Below are 23,419 nucleotides of genomic sequence, written 5' to 3' on the forward strand. Positions count from 1 at the left end.
GCTGAGCAGCAGAAAATCTGCCTGCAGTGTGTTTTCATGCAGCACTTGCTAATGAGGGAATACTGACAAGTAAATAAAGCTGCACAACCAAATGATGCAGCAATGAGATGCACATTAAGGCATTACAATTCACAGGCAGATTTCGACACCTTGCATATCTTGAGCTATGCAACTAAAAAAGATGCAGCAAGCAAGAAATGCAAGCAGTGGAAAATGTTTTCAGTGGTAGCTACTCGGGGTCTACACTTTTTCATTCTAGCTGTAATGGTCACAATCCAGCTGCATGTTATGACATATTGAGGTTGTGTGGTCAGTGCAGTCCACATCATACTTACCATAACTTCAATGCCCAGCAAATAATTGACTGCTTATGTGTGGACTGTGGCATAATGTGTAACCTGGCTGACATGTTTTACCAAGAATGTGCTATGCTTCTATTTGTGTACTCACCATTTGACCGAAGTATGACAAGCACTCACCATTTTATCTCTTGAGACCTTTCAATGACACAGTAGGTATATTACAGGCTTCGGCCTCATGAATACTTAATAAGTCTCTTGACAGTATGCTTCTGTCTGTGGAAGAGCATATAATGGATTCCCAAAATAGCAGAAGAGAAAGTCATTACTATGTGTGCTTTATATAATATGTTATGCCTCTCTGAGAAACGGGTACCATAAATTAAACACTTGTAAAAAAAATATACACTCTTGTCTTTGTTCATAGATGTGTATGAATAGGAAGAGATACCATTCCCTAAACTAAAATAGTATGTACTGTAGAGGGGATCATCTCAGGTGTGTGTGTGTGCGCGCACGTGTGTTTGTAAGTATGTGGGTGTTGAGTAGACATTATGTTAGATACTCACATAACTTGTACATTTTTGGACGCAAAATATTTTCTCCAGCAAAAATTACATATGCGTATTATGTAGTGAAGTAGTGTATCATACAAAGGAGGCATCTCCATTATTTGTGTGTGCTAACATGCATCTGTGTCACCTTGTCAGTCAATATGATTCCTATATATGACATATGTCTGACTGCTGTTTCACTTCCAGAAATATGACATCCCCCAGGGCAATTTGATTGGCACCTACAGTCTTATTGTACAAATTAAATGCTATATAATGCATAAGCTGTGCAAGTAACCAATAAACCTGATTATAAATATTTTTTTGCTAAGCTGTTGCTAATTTTGGATAGCCCCTGGATCTTTGGCTAAAGACTATTCTCCTCCATCCTTAAACCATTCCTGAAATGACATACACCACTACCATACTGAGATAAGGAATATTATTGACATTTCTTTATGGGTACTGAAGGTACAGTTCTGCTGCCTTGATGCATCTGATGTGGCACTGCAATTTTTTCTTCAAATGACAGCAGGCTGGTAGTTGTACACCATGCCCCTCAATATAATTCTTCAGAAACAAGCGGGTCATCTTTATGTCATGGTTGCATTAGGCCCTGTTCAACCTACATCAGCAGCAGCAGGACTAGAGGACAGGAATACAAAATATGTAGGTGCAAGAGGAACTCCTGTAGACAATAACAGGTGCAGTACATGGCAATGCTGGCAAAGTGGCAATGCCTTAACAAAAGCAATAGGTCCTGACAATTTTAAAATGATCATGTCACACAGAATAAGCATGATTTATACGATGTCAGTGTTAAGCTGTCATGACAGGCATGAATGTAGCTATGCTGGTGAATCTATCTGAAACAACTGCTTAGCTGAGTACCTACTATATTGTGCTAGCTGGTAGTCTTAGTAGCTATCAGATAACAGAGAAGCACACATATATCCCTCAGACATACATACATATGCACACACACATACACACAAAGATATCAGGACACAAGTTGCACATACATGCATGCATAATGAAATATACAGACACAAACATATCTCCCAGACATACATACATATGCTCAGACACATACACATGAAGATATCACAAGTTTCGCATACATACATGCATGCATAATAAAATAAAGGCAAACACAAATTCCCTAGACATAGATACATATGCACACATACACATGAAGGTATCAGGACAAAAGATACATACACACATATGCATACATAATGAAATACAAAGATGCACACATATACACACAGACACAACTTTCATGCTTTTCTTAACACAGAAGCTACAGGACAGGGGAGGCTAAACAGAGCCATTATAGTATTAGTTCAGGGCTCCGTTCTTGTCAGCCTCATCTAATAATAAAGAGAAATACAGTAATACACTCCTGCACACACACACATACACACACACACACACACACACACACACACACACACACACACACACACACACACACATACACACACACACACACACACACACACACACACACACACACACACACACACACACACACACACACACACACACACACACACACACACACCCACACGCACACACAAACACATGCATACACACATACATACACACAGATGTACACATGCTGTCCAAGAACATTTTGCATCCATGATCGCTCCATCCCAAGTCATCTAGTACATACCAATACACATATATACACTCACAATAAGTATTCATGTATGTGTACTCACAGAACACATTCACACAGGCTGTTCAGAGGCATGCACATTTTTTAAATATTATTATTTAGCCACAAGCAGTTTGTGCACATCTATGAATTGCTTTAAATCACAGAAATGTTAATCTGTGCAGGGTAGTTTCTGATTCAGAGAAGTACTATTGTGCACACCCTGTTCAAGGCAATTTGTGCTTTTGTGACCAATGCCAATGAATCCCAGCCTATATTTTGCATTTGTTTGACATGACCTTGACTGCTACAAAATAAAAAATATGGATGTGGACTCTTTACTCATGCCATTGACATTGTATTAATGTATTGTAACATCTATGTTTGCAAAACATGGAAAATTTCTTTTAAAGGATGCAAAAAAAATAATAACTGCATAGGTTTGAACCAGCAGATAGCTTTGTAAGCAAAAGGACATCCAAATGTAATCTTGTTGATTTTAATAACTATACAGGTATGTGAAAACTTGAATAATATACCAAGATAAAATATTAGATTTAAAGAATTAGACTTCCATTTACAAGTCTGAGCAATGCAGCTAGGCTGAAATACTTTTACTTAGGAAGACTTTTTAAATTCCCATGTACTACTTAATAGCTGAAAGGAACAATTAGATTCTACGCATATAATTTTGATTAAATGTAATGTTAAAAGACTTGAATACTGCTGTCAATAATCTTAATGTAACATAAAGCAACATATAAATGTACAAAACTGCACATCCCTAGCTGTGTTTTGTATATACAAAGACTTCTATTTTACTTTAGTTTGTTATCTAATTGAAAGCCTGAACACATAAATAGACTGAAATATTGCTCGACTTTGACATCTTTCTGAAAATTTAAATAATGTAATTTGGCTCTATACTGTTAGATAGGATAACATCTTAAATTTGTTATCATACTATCTAAACACTGAAAGAACTTTTTGGATTGTGCGCTTTTATTTGTAAATAGTTATACATGCAGCATTAGTAAGAAGTCAGGTATCAATCTTAATAAATTTTAAACAAAGTATGGCAACAAACAGGTAAATGTACGGTAAATGTTAAGGATGGAATTGATGGGAGGGATACATGCTAAGTTTATGTTATGCTTGATTATGTTACATTTGCATGAAGTGACAAGTTTTGTTTGGAATCCTCTTATGCAAAATTAGAAACATTCTAGTATTGATATCTGTGAAAGGAGCATTATATGTTATAACCAGTATTATATGAAATTTGTGGGTCGTTTCCCTATGGGCCCTTACAATGTTATATCTTAATGTGTATACATAGGCTTAAAATAACTAAGATATAATAATCAAACAGGCAGTGATTGTATGCAGATGTTTTTTAGGGGGAATGTGAACATTTGTTTAAAAGGTAAGGGTAACATGCTTCCTTTCAGGGTGTCAGCAATATTATATATTAAATCAGCTCTGGTGTTCTTTGTAATTTATGAGGCAGAATATCAGAAATTAGTATTTAATTGTCAAAGATATGTACTGGGACTGTTAACATTTGTCTGAAAAGTCTTAAGAATCTAGTATGATTAGATGACTCTATACCTCAAACATGACTGATGGATCTCCGCCAGGAAGGGGGGACCCTCTAAGCATACTTGTATATTAATCATATTGGATGCATGAGAGAAATACTATTGACAAGATGCTTATATGACAAGATGGAGAAGATGTACCTTGGTAGCCATTCAGATTAAGGCTTTTGTTTTCTAGATAACTTTGCAACTGAAAGCCTTAAAAGAGTTTGTTGGAGTGATTCATTGTCTCTAGAAAATCAAAATAGAAAAATTACCATGAGGCCTATCAAAATAATAAAACTTATCCACTGTTGGGAAAATGTAAACAGTCTGTGTCTCAGTCAGCCAATGAAAAGCCTATCAGGACAGAGTTTCTGACAGATGAAGTTTTTTAGAACATTCAGGAGGTCCAGCACATCATCCAACACATCAGGCAACACACCACCTTCTGTCCGTGAAGAAAGGAGATGTACACAGGATGACACCTATGATCCAGTAAATCAATACAATTTGAGGAGCACGACCCAATGCAGCAACACCAGCATATCTCACTCACAGTATTATTGGGGTAATGGACATGGAAGGGCATAGGCAGATGTCATTTCAATTGTAAACACCCATGTTAACCTTATTTTTTTATTTTAGTCCCATTCTCTATGAAGTAATATGGCTGGATTGGAAAGTGTGCAGACTTCAGACTTTTCACTCACAAGCTCAGTTTACATTAAGTTTTCATGATATCCCAACTGTTGAATTTTCTGATTCGTATTTATCTATGAAACTCAGCACCTTCAATCTGGGGTCCCACATTAAATATTTTTATGGAATTCTGTGAAAAAGATTTTAGAAGATTTTTTTTTTCAGTTAAATCCAAATATAAGTTTTATAATTTGTCTTCTGCTGAGTCAAACACCTTAAAAGAGCTTATGCACATGACATATTGTTGCTTTAAAGTAATGGCTTGGTTATTATGTTGCAATCAAATTAAATAGAAAAAAGTGATTTATTTGCTGAATGATGGAGATACTTATCAATTAGTGCAACAGGCCTTTATTAATGAATATTATCAAAATGTAGATAATGTTTTATTAGATTTGTTATATAAGGATGAAATTAGCATGCCATTACGTGACTGAGCAGCGTCCAGCGCCGCCTAAACAGGTTTAAAGTATTCCAGGCTCCACAAAGTCTGCTCTTCACTTTTTCCCTTAGAACTGTTCAAACTCTCAAAGTAATCACTCTATTCTCTTTCTAAAGCCCTGCACTTGCTCAGCTCTTATAAGGAAACACTAACTAACTAAAGCACTACACCCACCTTGACTTCTCATAAGTATTAGGCGCCTGATTGGTCCTTCCTGATCAAGTGAAAAATCAGTTCCCTTCCCTAATGTGATCAGTAAAAAAAAGTTCCCTATACTAATCTGGTATGTCCAAGGGTCAGTTTCAAGGTTACTGTCCAGTCCAGCTGGTGAATCTGGGAATTTTGAGGCAATGTTACAATTGCCTTATGTACACAGACAACCCTTTTCTCCTTCCAACAAACTCTAATACATGTGAGAGATGCAGTTACACAGCCAAACTGGAGGCAGAGCTCTCTCAACCCAAGACTGACACAGTCAGTCAGGAGGAAAAGGTAACCACCCACACCACAAATCCAGTCTCACACAGACCTATTGCATCTGCATACCCAACACATAAACACACAAAAACATACTCGGAGGCTCTAAATAAAAATCTGCCTAAACAGCAAAGACCTCCTAAGCAGATATCCAAGTAACAGCCATCCCTCAACAATACCCACGAATCACATATCTCACAAAATCAGTGTGCCTCACAGTCACAGCCCTTAAGGCCAAACAACACACCAAATACACTTGTTATAGGGGACTCTATTGTCCGGCAAACTGACGTCCCACTCACCAGACTGAACAAGGAGAAGGTCACTGTAAGCTGCCTGTCGGGTGCCAGGATCCGCCACATAATGCAAGCACTCAGGTCACTCCAAAACAAGTATGACTCCGTCATTGTCCATGCTGGTGTGAATGACCTGAGATGTACCTCCCTGGACTACACTGAAAGAGACATAGAGGAGCTCTCTGACCATGTAGCCCAGGCTGGTATGACACTGACCTTGAGTAACATCTTGCCCTCACCAAGAATAATGCCACAGTATAAAGACAAAATGATCAGTTTCAACAATTGGTTAAAGTATTGGTGTCATTCAAAGGGGATCCAGTGTCTGTCAGCCTGGGATGACATGCTCGACAAGCCAGGTTGCTTCGCTAGGGACAGCTTGCACCTGTCACCCTTAGGCTTTCGTATACTGGCCAAGGCTCTTGCCACCCCATAGTGCCTTTTTTAGGCAAGGCTCAAAGGACAAACCCACCTCCATAGACAACCGAAGGATAAAAAAACTAAAGGTAATGCTACTCAATGCCAGAAGTCTAAACCTCAAGATGCATACACTCGAGGCTCTCCTCAGTATGGAGAAAATCGATGTCTGTGCAGTAACAGAAACCTGGTTCAAGGCTCCTGAGAGCACCCCAGCACTACCAGGTTATAACTCATACCATGCGTCTCAGCCCCAAAACTCGGACCGAAGCACAAAAGGAGGGGAAGTATCTATATTCATCAAAGATACCTACACCTCCAGGTTAGTGGCATTGCACGAAGCATCGGAAACCATCCATGTGCAACTAACAGTGGGCAAAACTGCCTTTCACAACACTATGTTATTGGGTGACTTCAACTACCCAGACATTGATTGATAAAACTACTCAAGCCCAAACACCCACACCCAATGGTTCCTTGAATTTATAAATTCAAACACAATGGAACAACTGGTCACCACTCCCACAAGAGGGAACAACATATTGGACCTGGTCATCACCAACATGGGGACTCTATGTTCCACACCAGAGGTAAACCCCTCATTGGTAAGATCAGACCATAAACAAATTTCCCTGGACATCCATATCCCATCCCCACCCCCAGCCAAGGAAATCACTGTAAAGAATTTCTCAAAAGCCAACTTTGCACTTCTCAAGACTGAGGTGGAATCCTTCAAAGCCCCTGGGCCAGAGGATAATACAGCCCGATCCGCAGAATCCTTTACAAATGCATTCTATGAGCACCTGCAGGAATGCATGGATCGTGCTATCCCAAATAAAACCAAGACTCACTCCTCCAAAAACAGGAGACCAGTCTGGTGGACCTCGGCCATAAATAAGCTATACAACAGAAGGAGGAAGCTACTACATGACTGAGCAAAATCCCAAAAGGGGAAGGCATCTCTGATCAGTATTAGCAAGAAACTTCGATCCCTCATAAAATCATCAAAGGCCAGTTTCGAAAGAAAAATTGCCCTAGATACTAAAAGATAATCACAAGGCCTTCTTTAGTTATGTCAGGAACATGGGCAGAAACTCCCAGATATGCTCTGAATTGTTGCATAACGGTACAAAATATACCGACCCTACAGACATAGCCAACATCCTGGCAGACAGATTCAGCGCAAACTCCCCCCCATTCTCCCCCAAAGGAGCAAATGCCTATCCCAACTGAATGTAACCTCCCTGACATCACAGATGCACATGTCAAAGCTGCCCTCTCCAAAGCAAAAAACACAGCATCTATGGGACCGGACGGTGTCCCAGGCTGTGTCTTACACAAGCTCCAAGAAGAACTGAACCCTCCCATTAAGTCACTGTTCAAACTTAGCCTTACTACAGGATATGTACCCAAAGAATGGCATACAGCTACAGTGGTCCCACTCCACAAAGGTGGTGCCACAATGGACCCGAAACTATTGCCCCATAAGCCTGACTAGTCTGGTCTGTAAAGCTATGGAGCGTATTATCATGGAACTCATAAACAAAGACATTGGGAGCCTCCAGACACTGGACCCTACCCAATTCGGCTTTGTTAAGGGCAGATCTTGCCTCTTAAACCTAGTTGATTTCTTTGAAACAGTTACCAAAGCCATAGATGAGGGCAAGGTAGTCCACACAGCCTACCTGGACCTCACAAAAGCCTTCGACACAATACCCCACTTGGGCATCATAAATAAGCTTACCAGCTTAAATATCAACCCCTATATCACAAGATGGGTTGCAAACTGGCTCAGAGATAGAACCCACATGGTCAGAATCACAGGTGCCATGTCCGAATCCAAACCAGTTACAAGTGGTGTCCCACAGGGCTCAGTTCTGGGACCTCACTTGTTTGGTATATACTTCTCTGAGGTTCAGGCTAACACGGGGGGATTATGGCTGACAAAGTTCGCAGATGACTGCAAACTGGGGACCATAATCGAATCTCCAGCAGACACAAGCTTCCTCCAAAAGGGTCTCACAGAGACGGATGCTTGGTGCCAGAGCCACAGCCTCATGCTAAATGCTAAAAAGTGCATAGTCATCCCCTTTGGGAAAAACAAGGTGCCCACAAATTACCACATAGGTGGTAATTCATTAAGTACGGAAGAAGTAATTAGAGATTTGGGGACCAACGTAGATAGTAATCTCTCCTTTGATAATCACGTTGCCAAAGTGGTTAGAAAGACCTTCTATATAGCCCACCTTATCATGAAAGATCAAGAGAGGTCATTGTGCCCCTCCACTCATCACTCATCAGGCCCATAATTGAATACAATGCCCCTTGGGATGTACCTTACCCGACACCTGCAGCAACTGGAGAGACCCCAAAAGTACCTCACCAAGAGGATCATGGGCTACAAACATTTTTCCTATGCAGCTCGACTAAAGAAACTCCAGCTCTACTCAGTTGCTTACCACCTACTCAGAGGCGATCTATGCCTGACGTACAAAGCCATTTCAAACCCAGAATTAATGGACATGCTCCACCTCAAAAAATCCAAGTCCCTTAGAGCTACACACTCCAGGGACCTAAACCTCAGCACAAAAATAAATAGGACATGCTGGAGGGACAGATTCATTTCCCAGAGGCTCCCCTCACTCTGGAATAGAATCCCAATTCATGTTAGACATAGCCCCTCGCTGACCCTCTTCAAGTGAAATCTTGACACGTGGATGGGAAATCACAAATTCACCCCTGGGATCTCTTCTGTGTCCCTGCTAGACAGAGGCACAGTAAACTAATCTTAAAAGGGTACCTTCTGTGACCTACTTTACAGAGGCACAGTAGGCTAATCTAATAGGGAGGTGGAAGCCAAATACACTCTGGCTAGGCTTATAAATGCCCTAGGGCAGATAGCCTAGTATCTACCTATGAACCTATGAACCTATAAAATATCCCATACTTGGGTATTTTGTTGTTGTTCCAAAAATACATAACATTTAGTTTAATCCTCCATTTAGGTCCATTGTGGCAGGTAAGGGAGGTAGAATTGAAGGCATATACATTTATCTTGACTTTTTTTTGAATCCCTTAGTCCAAGAAAGCAGGTCATGTATTCAACACTCTTTGCATTTATTGAGGTTATTAAAGAATTGTTAATTTTCTGGACTGGAAAGTTGTATGTGTGTTGCTGACATTGAATCTCTTTATAACTTTGTTTCACAACTTCTAAGCATAAATTTCATTAGCGGTTATTTATGTTGTTGTTCCAGATTATCAAACAAGTTGATTAATACTATATGCGTGTTATAAAACTGATGAAAAAGAAAATGTCTTTGTTTTTGATGGGAAATTATTCTATCAGATCAAATGACTGCCAATAGGTGATAAGTCAGCACTGCATTTATTAATTTAGAAATAGCCCAATGGGAGCATCATTATTTGTTTGCTCATTCATTGTTTAAATATGTCTCTTGTAAAAGATTTATTAATGATTTGTTTTTTGTTTTTTATATATATGGCCTTGAGCTGTAGAGTTATTCCCACCAGTTAATGAAAGGCATCACCATTACTTCCTTTAGAAATGAAGTTCAGTTTTTAGATTTGAAACTAATCATAGATATTGGTAATAGAACTTTTCAAAATAAATTGTATTTATAAAAGACGTTTACCAATAATTATGTTCACTTTTAAAGTCAACACCCTAAACATGTGAAGTTAAACATTGTTAGATAATAATGTATTCAGGCTTCTCAAATCATTTTCAGGGATGAAGACTTTTGAGATAGAACATGTATTGTTAACAGAGCATTTTAAAGATAGAGGGTATCTTCCTGGAGAAACTTTGTGAAATATACAATGAGGTTAAGTCTAAAAAACAAGCTTGTCTTCAGCCAGTTTTGATGAATGGGTTGTCACAAAATAATAAAACAAAAAAGTGATAATACTCCTGATTTTTGTATGGCATCCCTACTTCCCACTTCATCAGACAACAGTGCATTTAAAGGTATTGTTTTGAAAAATTGGAAAATAGTTTGTGGTAAAACTGAACTATTGAAAATTGTGGTCTCTAAACCTCGTTTTACATTTAAAAGGGGGCCATTATGAAATAATTACTTGATAGGAGCAGTGAAGTGAATTATCCATATTATATTAGTAATGTTTGTATAAATGAAGGTACGTTTCCTTGCCTCTCCAGTAACAAATGAAGACATATTAATATAGACAAAACCTTATTATTTAATAACTTAAATAAAATTTTTACCATGAAGGGTAGGTATGACTGCAATGCTTAAAGCATAGTACACATTTCTTTATGTTCTAGCTGTCACAGTTTTTGTCTAGGCAAATCTAAAAGGAGGATGAAGAAGTGTATACATGAAGATAACTTGGCCATCAGAAATAAGGATAATGCCCTCTATAGAAATTCCTTAGATTGTATTAATTAAAAAAATGCATCTTTAATTTGGTAGATCAAGTCTGTTTAGGTCTAAGGGGGGAGACTTTAATAACAAACTGGAAGATAAACAAGTGCAATAATAGCTCTTACTTTCAGCTGGTAACCCCCCCCCCCCCACCAGAGCAAATGACACTATTAACATCTTATGTGTTTAGAAGCAGAACGGGTACATACAAACTTTTACTTTTGAATTTTATTTACTTTTATTTAATTCTTGTCTGTTTGGTTTAAAAATGTGTGAGACCGTTAAAGCATTATTTGTAGTTGATTTTAATTGTACTATGCGATTTGTTTAATGTGATTTCAAGTTTATTTAAACTGTCTGTGCATTTTGAAAAGTAGTAGTTGTGAAGAAGTTCCTATTTCACTGTGGAACGGAAGTAATCAACGTATTAAACATGGCCTTCCATGTTTTGTATGGTTTTGTTGTTTTTCAGTGTCAGTTATCCAGCTACAGTAACTCATCCCTTTGTGTTTGTTTAGTTTGTTAGCATAACATTCTGTTGGTTATACTTATAGGAAGGTTGTGCTAATCTTTGGAGAAGTGTGGCTTCATCCTCAGTGGTTATTACCAAGAGTGGAAGTTTGTGATGTGTTGTGGTATGGTCTTGGGTGTTGTTTAGTGTGTTTATTTGTCGGACTGTTTCCCATTGGAAAAATGATTTATTGTTCCAGGATTACTGATGCAAGTATAACTGTTTTTTACCCAAGGTAAATAGGGTAAACAGGGAAATATAAGACGGTGAAGTAGAATGCCTGGACAGCCCCTGTGAGGATATGTTATTAAGGTCCTGTCTGATTTGGTTAGCTAACTGTAGCAGGGTAAAGTGCTTATTAGACTGAATTGTATTTGGTAAGATTGGACTAAGATGGAGTGAAGGGAGTATGTGTTGTGAGTGTTTTCTCGGTAGTACAACAGGTGAGGTATATATTGCTTTTTCATAGACTGAAGGCTAAGGAGAACCAAACAAAATGGGGATGCCAGTATATATTGCTGGACCAAGGACTGTTTTTAATTATGACTCAGACCATTTGACAAAAGTAGATGGATTAAATGCAACAAGTTGAAACAACAGATGGACTGAAAGCATTACATTGATTGCATCACTGAAATAGCAGTATGGAGTATACAGTTATAGAATATAAATAATGCACGCAAGCTTGGGATTTTATTTTGCTAAAGCACACAGTTAACCAGCATACTAGACCTCTATAGAATTCTCTCCACCAAAACTGATATAAATAACTATATCAACCTAAGTATGTGAAAGACATATACCACAGCAGCATATTAAGGGAGGGAGTAAATAATGATGTTATGATATGCAGAGTAACAACTAAAAAGGTAAAAGATGCTGTTACTTTAATTTATCCTGGATATGTAAAACGGGTACACATATTTTCATTAATATGAGCTTTGAATTACTTTCTGAGGTTTCTAAAGTTGTTCATTTTCCTGAATTCTTGCAGGATACTATTCCAGGCTTCTGGTGTAATGTCATTGAAGATAATTTTCAGTAGGGTGTGGGATGTAAGGAATATCTAATGAGGATGGAAGCTTGTTTTCTCATAGCTGTAACATTAATGACATGCCTAGGGTTTTAGGATGATGGCACTGTCACAGTTTAGCGGATGAGCTACTTCTGCATTGCAGGCACCACATGTGATGTGGGTTGTTGATGATTGGCTGCCATCAGCATAATTATTGTTTTTGTGGCAAGTAATTTATTAGCAGAGATTTGTGATAGCAGCCTGGTTGTGATGGTTGGTTGGTTGGATGAGATTCACCACTGATATATTTTTGCTGCTGAGTAAATATGTGGAGTTATAACTCCTGCGATATCACCTGTGGTGACCTGGTGGGTCCATATGTGTGTGTGTGTGTGTGTGTGTGTGTGTGTGTGTGTGTGTGTGTGTGTGTGTGTGCTGGCAGCTTTTTGGCAGGCCTATTATAATCTTGATTTTCCTTGTTAAGTATGATTCTTGGTGGGAGATTCATGATGGCAGCCTAGTTGCGGTGGTTCAGTTGATTTAGCTGTGGGCATGCACATGCATGTGGAGGACTGTGGATCACCATAACAATGGATGGCTGTTGCAGGACAAAGAAAGAATGAAAAAAGTAGGAAAAGGAGAATTTATGTGGTGGTGTGTGCCACTTGATTGTTGGCTTGTGCAGTAAGTAGGTTAGCTGAAGTTGTGTGGGAATCTTCATTCAGGTCTCACATGGCTTGCTTGTATAGATCACATTTTTTTTCAACTCCAAAATGGGACATCTTATCTAGTGAGCCTAGAGGGTTTTAGCTTTAATGAGAAAGCACAAAGGATGTTAAAATGTGCTGCTTTGTTGATACAGTTCCTGGTGGAATTGTTAGGATTTCTTTTAGTACCATTGGTACAAAAAATCTTTTTAACACTGAATGAGTGTCAGATCCTTTCAGTAGGGAACTTTGAGGAACAGGAGCTTTTAAGTTTTGTAATGTTGAATGGTCTTCTTAGTGTGGCATGCATGTACTGGTCGGATGATTGAAGCACAGAGGGTGGAGAGATATCCAAGGACACTCAGTTGTCGAATAGAAAGGAGCAATATTTAGCACTGGTACTTGTGTTGAGTCAGCTGGGTTTAGTGCATGTGTGGCTAAGGGGATTTAGGTTGCTGATGGCAGTGTCTCAATGGGTGGGGTATATGCCTTTGGTATTTGAGGGTCAGAATTGACTGTGGGTTCTTGTCCCAATGCTAGATGAGTGGATTCATATGTAAGTTGCTGAGTACTCTAGGAGATAGTTTAAGTTAGATGCATTAAAAAAGAATTCTGTCCTGCTTTTGCAGATTACTGCACTGTTAATAAGTTTATAAGGGGCAGGATGTATTTTGGCTTCTGTTAATGAAGGTGGGCAGAAGGCTGTTTCTGAGTGGCCTAGTGCTTATTTCTCTTATTGATTTTAAAGAGAGGAAGGCATTTGGTTGGGCATATGAGTGTTAGGTTGGATAGGTGGTGGCCAAGGGGTGTTAACCCCCCCCCCCTTTCTTGTAGTGTAGGCAGTTATGAAAATGGGTACAGGTGTGCATATCTCTGGTAGTATATATTTAAAAAAATTAAGATAAAAAAGGTAGGGTAAGGAATCTGTATAGGGTTTATAGATACTTAGAGAGACAAATAATAAAATGAACATTCATATGTATAAGAAGAGTATATAGTGATTGCTGGAATATTCATTGTGTTTTTGTGTTGCAGAAGACTGAGATGGAATCCTTGAAGGAACATTGGGTGCACATAGTGTCAGAGGATAGGTCAAGGTGCAGTCTCTGGTGGAGTCAGTGGCAGTGAGGCAGACAAAAAGCAACAGGAAATGCAAGGCACCACAGGATCAGAGTTTAACAGAGTGGGGATGTAATCACATAAGTCAATGTGAGCCACAAAGATAGGGGCCAGTGAAGTTTTGGTGGTTGTGCCCCTGATATCTACAAGTAATGGTGTAAATGCTCAGGTTGCAGGTTAATGCCCAGGTGCTATGGCCAGGAAGGATAGGGTGACAGATTTAGTGTGAGTGTTGGATGAATCTGTGCGTGCAAGCCTTCATTAGTTGTCAAGGTCTGAGGGACGGGTGCAGGAAGAAAGGAATCGGTTGTATGGACATGGGGAGTGGGGTAGAAATGGGGGTTGAGGAGGCAGCAAGTAAGCAGGTGGGTCAGGAGGCTAAGCAGGTTATGGGGGCTACTGCTGTGCACTTTGCAGCACAGCCAGGTGATTGATTTGAAACTCAGACTTCTTTGACAGTTGGGGTGAGGGTATTTATTATCCCTCGTACATGACAGCTGTTTTACAAAAAGATATGAAAGAGTGATTATGTTGATGTGTTTGATGTGAATGGGGTGTAGAGGCTAGTTGAGCTGGAGAATATAGGAACCCAGGATTTGGTGGCTGCACTGATAGAGTTAGGTAAGAGGAGGCCAGGTAAGTTTAGGGTTTCCACTTGGGGAGTTGGGTTCTAGGAAGTGTGTACTATCTGGCCCTAATCATTGAGAAGGATGTGGCACAGGCATTGCCATTCCTGGCTTATTTTCTTACTATTCAAGATGTGCGAAGGCTATGAGCGGGTAGTGCTTGGATATGGTATGACCAGCATTTTCAGAAATGAAAAGTAGTGGACAAGTCTTTAGGCTGGGAAGTTAGGCCTGCAGAAATATGATTTGTGATGATATTGGATAGTGCAGAAGGGCAGGGCAGGCAAGTTAGAGAGTCAGGGTATAGGTTAGGTGCATGTTGGGCTTTTAATGCAGGTAGGTGTGCATGGTCCATGTGTAAGTTCAGTCATATACATTCAGATAGTGTGGGGGGTGTCAAGCAACAATAAAATGTTGGAGCAAGGAAGGCATGTGGGCAGTCATTGCAGCTGATACAGAACAATAGAAAGCAACACAATGTAGGATAGTTCAGTGCTATTGGAGGAAGAAGTAATGTTTGTGGTCATACAGGAGTGTTGTCATTCAAAGGCAGCAGGAAAGGCAGGTTTTCCTATTCACCCATTAATGTACCTGGGCTGGCCTCCCATTTAGCTAATTTTCCTGATGGTGTTTTAGCTGGAGAACTGATTGAATGTTTTATGGTGGGATTTTCTGTAAAATCAACTATAGGTTTGGATGGAAGTTTATACTGCAATATAAAGTCAGTAAAAGCTAGGGGGCTGTAGTTTTGAAGTTACTGGACAAGAACTTTAGGATGAAAGAGTGATAGGTCCTTTTGTAGTGTTTCCTTTTAGTAGTTACCACATTTTTCTTTTGGGTTTAATGCCAAAAAAGGAGCTGCGCAAGTTTAGTTTGATTCATCATTTATTATATCCTGATGATGGTTCAGTGAATGATTTAGTTGCTAGATCTGATGTATAAGTGCAGCATGCATCTATGGGTGATGCAGTGAGGCTTATCAAGGAACGTCAGGATCCCTAGTTGGTGAAGCCAGATACTGAAACTGCTTTTTTGACTTCTGTCAATCAGGGAGGATGGTAGTCCCTTCCTTGGTATGTGTGTAGATGGGAAGTATTATTTTGGCAAGGTGATACCCATCAGGTGTGTCATTGCAAGCCTTGCAGTGGATATGGCAGAAGTGGGTCTCTACTCAGAAAGTGGTCCATTATTAGGATAACTGATTGGGGAAAGTTGGGAAAGAGCGGAGGAAGATATGTTAGTTTTCATACACATGTGTAGGGAAATGGGGGTACATTTGCCCAAGACAAACTGGAAGGTCTGAGCAAGTTGCTAGAAATTTTAGGGTTGGAAGTTGACAGCTGTAGGAGTTTTTTTTTTTTTTTGTCTGTTGGGGGGGAAGGTGCAAAAGTTACAGGACAAGACTGAGTCGGTGAGGGATGAGGATGTGGTTAGAGTGAGGGGAGTCATGGAGATGCTCAGATTGTTGAATTTTATGTGCAGGGTAATAGAATAAAGCAGAACTTTCTGTAGGTCAGTTGCTAATCTATTGAAAGATGAAAGAAGCAAGCCCAGTTGTGTCAGAGTGACTTGAATGGTCAAGTTGGATTTGAGTCTGCTGTCAGTATTCTTAGACAGCTTCAATTGTATTTATTTTTGGCAGGAGGATTGGTTGATGGATGTAACATTCCATTTGTTTACAGATGCTGCTGTACCATATGGGATGGGGGCCTCCTTTGATGATGAATGGTTTTCTGTAGGTTGGCCTGCAGAACGGCCATCAGAGAGGAAGAAGGATGTAGCATCTATAGAACTCAGGCCAATATGGATCTGTAGTCTGGAAGGAGCAGTTGTGAAATAGATGAGCAAGCTTTTTTTCTGAAAACAGTGCAATTGTTCAGGTATTGGCCAGGAAAAGAACTAGGTCATTTTTAGTTTTGCTGGTCTTGAGAAAATTGATCTTGCAAAGTTTCTTAATCAGTTTCAGTTTTTCAGCCATACTTGTGCCTGGACACTTTTATGAAATTGTTGACAGTCTTTCTCGATTTCTGCTTTGCATGTTTCGTTATCAAGAACCAGCAGGATCCAATGGTATTGCCAGAGGTGGTATGAAACATTGGTCATCTGAAGCAGGTTGGTGATTCAGAAATTGTGGTTTCACTACACATAGAAGAAATATAGAGCTGCTTTGGCAATGTTTTCTTCTTCTGTGAGACAATTGCTGATTAGGTTTAGACAGTGGTCAACTAAGTTGTTGAGGTCTTTGGTGCATTACATGCATGTTGGGTTTGCAGCAAGGCAGATGGAAGGTTTCTTGGCAGGGTTAAAGTAGCAGAAAATATTTGCTAAATTTGATGAAATACAAGCAGTGTCAGGTATTCTTCACATAGTGGTTATTCATGTAGGTGGGAATGATCTGTGTTAGATAATGAAGACAACACTTAGCTCAGACTATTATGGATTTGTTACGTTCGAAAAAGAGATTTTCTCAGATGATGATATGGTGGTCTGAGATTGTACTTAGGTTGGTTTGGAGAAAAGCACGAGTTTATGTGTTTGGAGTGACCCAGGTGTTTTGTTAATCATAGCATTCCAAGAGCATTGAAGAGGGTGTCTATGTGCATCATTGAGCATAAGGATTTTCCTGATAAGGATGCCAGCTGGTACAGGAAAGATGGAGTTGACTTAAATGACATATGATGCTTGTATCTGTTTAATGTACATTTGGCCTTGTTTTTGCAGGAGTTGTAAAGGAATTGCAAAGGTCAGGAACAGTCAGCAGTGGAAGGTTGGTGGATGGAGGAAGATAGGTTCAACTTGGAATACTTGTTCTGTTCCCCCACTTTTACTTGATGGTTGGACATTCAGAATTGAGCAGTGATACACTGCTTCAATAAATCCTGGTAGGGTTAAAGTGAGCAGTGGGATTTAATGCTGCTTGTACTTTTCGTTGATAAGGAGAGCAGTTTCCATGCTGCTGATGAAATGTTTTCTGATTACCTGATGCATTGTTGTGTTGAGTATCTCTGTTTATGATTATTGTATGGTTAATGTATTAATTGTTTATATTCAATAAAATGGCTGCAGTTGCATATTGGGTGTCATTTTATTTCAAGGGTCAATTGCTATTATTTGTTTCATCATCTTACACTACAAGATACTTCGTATACTAAAGATTGCAGATCACCACTTATTACATACACAAATGTATGTATTTATGTGTGCATGCATGCGTGTGTGTGTGTGTATTTATATACACACATACATACTGTACATGCATATACATATATACATATTCAATATATGTGTGTATGTGTGTGTATATATTTATATACATACATAATACTGTACATGCATATACATATATACATTAAATATATGTGTGTGCATGTGCGTGTGTGTGTGTATATTTATATACATACATACATACTATACATGCATAGACATATGTGCATATTAAATATATGTGTGTGTGTGTTTGGTGAAACAGCTCACTGCCCATGGCACACACTACTTGCCTTTGCTATTACTGCAAAACCCAATATACCTCATCAGATGTGGTACTAGGTCAGTGATATGGCATGATGGTGACAGGCTGCAAAACCCAATATACCTCATCAGATGTGGTACTAGGTCAGTGATATGGCATGATGGTGACAGGCTGCAAAACCCAATATACCTCATCAGATGTGGTACTAGGTCAGTGATATGGCATGATGGTGACAGGCAGACTACCACAACAGTGAAGGAGATGGAAGTGGTGCCCGGGAATGGAGCCATAATACCTGTGGTGAGATGTGACCAAGGTGCAATATGTAAGCTCTTTAGTAAGACATTTAGTTGAAAACTGACACTATTGCAATTTGTATTTTTTTCCACAGTAATTCATCATTTTAATGATTTTTACTTATGTTTTTCATAGAGTTTCCGAATGGTCATGGTATTTCTCTAATTGATTGCGGTGGTGCAAATTATAAATTCCAGTTTATAAGACAATTTTGCATAATGGCTTTTGTGTTCCACTTTAGCACATATCTAAGCAATGTCACTGTAGCAGTTTTTCTTCAGATAGGTACCCAGATATTACAAAAAAGATTGTGGCATTGAGTTAAATAAACCAGTGAAGTGAAATGAAGTTAAAAAAAAGCTGCTTGAAATTCATTGCACTTTTAATCTAAGAATTAGGCCAGGATCTGCTGACTGAAGCTATATTTATAATCCAGACCAAAGGACATCTCTGGTCTTGCCGAAAGTAATTGAGGCTGTTTGGGTAAATGTGTCTAATGGATTGGTCTGCACTTGAAGAGATTGGTAAGGGTATTAAGATTATAAAGATTATATTCTAAATGTCTGGTTAAGAAATCATTTTTTTTTATATAAGTGAGGGTGGAGATAAAGCACCCATCAGAGTTTCAAGGACTAATTACTACTGCCTGAAACACTAGTCAAACCAATGTCATTTGAGTGTGTGTGTGTGTGTGTGTGTGTGTGTGTGTGTGTGTGTGTGTGTGTGTGTGTGTGTGTGTGTGTGTATTTAAATACAGAGCAGGCAGAATGGGGGGGTAGAGGTAATTACATAAAAATTAGAAGCTTGGCTACTGCCATCCCACTAAAAGAAGACTTTGCCTATGAGTACAAAGCTATAGTCTTAGAAATATTCAAGATAACATCCTCTTATTACCCAGAACAAAGTTCAACCTAGATATAGGTGAAAAAGCCTTCTCCAGGCTGGGACGTGCTTTATGGAAAAATCTACCAAACAAAGTAAAAAAAAAAAACTCCAACTCTGGGAAACTTCAAAAGAAACTTGAAAAACTTCCTGCAAAATAAATCCAAATGAACATGCATTTGAGATATTAGTCAATTCTGCGCATAGTACAAGGTATAATATTGTCAACAGTATCTTATTATTTAAATTATGAGCTTTGTAACTTTTCACCTAGAAGTATTTCTATACTGAATTGTATGTGTGGTCATAACAGCTGTTTTGTTAATCTAAAATGAAATGCATCTATCTGCCTAGAAATAGTTCCATACTGAAATGTCATAGCTGCTGTTTTGCCAAACTGAAATGTGCTATAAATAGGGTCTATATTACCTGATCGAAACTTTCAAACCCCGAATACCATATGGTCGACACCATTTGTTCGAAGTTTGAAAATTTCGAATTCTAAAAAAACAAAAACAGGAAACCTGTCATTGAGGATTGTATGCAGGGGGCAAGCCCCCCCTGCAGCCCCCACACCCCCGCTACTTAAATATACCAACTCTGACATCGCACTACATTGAAGTAAAGGGAAGAATTCCCTATGACGATCTCCATTCACACTTGCAATGTTTTTAATATTTGAACATTTGGTGTCGTCCAAATGGTGTTCGAATATTGAAATCTTCGCTGTGATAATATAAACCCCTATAAATACTGCACACCTTTCTGTGCCCAGGTCGTGACTGAAAAGGTTTTGGATGAACAGCTCACTTACCAGATAAACAAACCTGATAGATAGATAGATAGATAGATAGATAGATAGATAGATAGATAGATAGATAGATAAATCAATAGATAAATAGTACTGTGTCCTTTCACTTGATCTCTTTAACTTTTGACTATGAGGTGAAACTGTGAGTGATCATACACAACAAGGATAACAATACAATACAAAGACATAATGAAGCAGAAGCTACAGAATTGCTTTAATCCCCTTTGGCACTAATCTTTAATGAAGGTATATAAAGTGATTACATTTTAAGGAACCAATTTCAGTACTAACAAAGTGCACATGCTAAAACTGCACTTTTTACAAGAACTTTGAAGATGCATTTCATAGATCTGTAGTACGCTAACTGCCCTTATGGGGTATTTTAAATTTAGCCAATTACCTCATGTATGAGTTGAACCTTGCAATTTGTCCTTGTAAGGTAAATACTTCAACCATTATGCCAGCCTCCCATCCCACTAAAGATGTGGAACGCTTCATGAATTTGTATGTCATCCTTGTGCAGAGGCCCATGCTAATCTTCTCTGTATTGTTCCAATTTTGGTATATATGCTGCCAAAGCAAACACATAAAACCATAGCTAATTACTGGGCTAGCTTTCTTAATAGGTCACTTTCCCCAAGGTGAGAATCAAAGACTGCACCTTGGGTTGGTGAGTCAAACACCTTAACCATTATACCAAGCTCTAATCTGTTGAATCTGTTTTTTTTTTTGAAAATCATATTTTAAAATCATACATTTGTTGTAAAAAACGAATAAATGCACCCACACCCCCAGTGCTGATACTAGGGTCTTATTCACATTAATGTATGTTATTAGAGTAAAAGCTTATTTTTCTATACTACCTATTACTGTCTTACTCTCTTAATTCCAGATTCAGGGAATTGTAAGAATTAGTCAATGAAAATTTGTGGTGTAATTCTTCTGGTGCCTCAGTATGCAGGTACCCAGTTCAGGGTTCTTATAAAGAGGGTCTCTTTTCACTACAGTGATGGATGGACTTCCACATAGCTTAAACACTGCTGTTCATAATTAGCATCTCTTGAGTGAATTAGTGCTACTTGAAATCAAAACTGAAGCCTTACTGAAGTAAACACTTTGACTGTTATATTACAAACGGTTTTATTTCTAGCAGAATTTGTTTACCTTTGAAAAGCTGGGAGTCTCTAACATGAAATCAACAGAATTTTGGGAGAGAGAGAAAAAAAGAATAAAAGAAACAATGGATTTAAGAAAAATCCTGCACACGAGTAACATACGTGCTCGTTCATTCTGCATGGAATCATGAGCTGGCTTGCATATGCAGTTAATAGAAATAAACCACTGTAGTTGCTCTGGCCCATTTCATTTATACTTGAATGTGGATATTTAATCCTGGAAATAAAATGAAGAGAGAAAAAGTGATATGAAAAGGCAATAATTTCCCTAAACAAGCAGTCATTTTTAATGTGTTTCCATGAGTGTGTGTGTGTGTGTGTGTGTGTGTGTGTGTGTGTGTGTGTGTGTGTGTGTGTGTGTGTGTGTGTGCGTGTGTGTGTGTGTGTGTGTGTGTGTGTGTGTGTGTGTGTGTGTGTGTGTGTGTGTGTGTGTGTGTGTGTGTATATGTGTGTATAATAAATACTCTCACTCCACCTGTCAAAAAAGTCTGAGTTGCTAAGGATGTAAAATGAGAAGCTTGCCAGATTGTGTGAATGAAAACACATTGCTTAAGATATACAGAAGGATCTATTACATTCATAATACGTTAAATCTAATCACAGAAGATGGTCATTTCCTTTTAAAAATGTGTAGTCAATAAGATGAGAGAAAAGAGATGTTATAGTAATTGTGTTAAACATATTTCTTTCTAATACACAATTGTCTTCTGGCTAATATACATAACTTCATCTATCTGTGAAAGGGTCTGTGCTCCATATTCAGAATAGGATTTGAACTTTATTGCAGCAATAGCTTGTCCCAGGTGCGTCCAATGATTCTTTTTTGCTACCTTAGACTAAGACACAACAAACCATCAACATTCTGATGAACAACAGTCCTTCCCTTTCTTATACACTATTTCATAGAGTGAGTAAAATCATAGTGGAAATCATAGTGGTATATTAGTGTTTGTGATAGACTATGGATGACTGGAAACGTTTTTACAAGTTGTATGCATGCATGTATGTATGTATACATTTATTTATCTGCATACACTTAATGCCCAGTTGAGCAGAGACCATTTTGCAGTAGAATGCATATATGGTATATGTCTCTGTCCATTTTATACCTCCCTTTTCTGTCAACACTTCCCCTGCTGGTATTTGTCCGTGCTTTATGCTTATTTTATTTTTTATTTATTTATTTTATATTTGTTTACTGGGGAAGTCCGACTGGACAGAGCTGTTTTCAGCGGAGGCCCGGGGAGAAAAGCTTCAGGACAATTGATAACATACTATACATAAGATATTTACATGAGCATTGTGGTTTACACATACAGTTATAAAAGATAGCAAATAACATATGATTGCATAAGATATTTACAGAAGCACAGTGGTTTAGACATACAGTTAAAAGTATAGCAGGTAGTAACATATGACTGTTGTTCATACAGTGTGTTTAGTAGATATAATCTTGAAGATGTAATGAAGATGACAAGAAAGGAAAAACTAAAAATACTAGCCAGTTTGTCAAAGGAGGAGAATATAGACAAGTTCATATGAGGTTCATTGACATTTTAAGGGAAAGCTTTTCAACTTAGTTTATTGGAGAGTTAGTGGGTATATATGGGACAGTGGTGAGTAGGTGGCAGTAAGTTAGTAAGTTATGTACGATAATAAATATCGTGCATCTGTAGGAGTTTTAAAGAAGAGGTTGAATAGTGGGTAGGGGAAAGGTGTTATAATATGTCAGCCAGGTGCTAGGCAGTTGCATGTCCAGTTGTTTAGGTGGGAAATAATTTGTTTTTTGAAGATGGTTTTGTTAGGTTGCACACTGATTTGTAGTGGTAGGGAGTTCCAAGTCTTGGAAATGTTGCTACGATACAGGGAGTCACCAGAGCTGTAATGGCTTTTGGAGATTGCGATTAGTGCCTTTTTAGTGGATGTAAGTTCTCGGTTATTGGAGTAGGGGGTGATTAGGTCTTG

The 23,419-nt window shown here is 38.6% G+C and overlaps 1 protein-coding gene and 1 non-coding gene across 2 annotated transcripts in view; both read right to left on the bottom strand.

The window, feature by feature from the left end:
- Window positions 1–23,419, bottom strand: part of NKAIN3 (sodium/potassium transporting ATPase interacting 3) — a 2,685,286-nt gene that overhangs the window by 1,320,684 nt on the left and 1,341,183 nt on the right. The gene's annotated exons all lie outside the window — the stretch shown is intronic.
- On the bottom strand, window positions 20,758–20,861 carry LOC122797457. Its single transcript, XR_006364141.1, has one exon. It is a non-coding gene; the product is annotated as a U6 spliceosomal RNA (small nuclear RNA).

This window comes from Protopterus annectens, chromosome 3.part0, assembly GCF_019279795.1.
Source record: "Protopterus annectens isolate FY-2018-M chromosome 3.part0, PAN1.0, whole genome shotgun sequence".
In the NCBI taxonomy this organism is placed as follows: Eukaryota; Metazoa; Chordata; order Ceratodontiformes; family Protopteridae; genus Protopterus; species Protopterus annectens.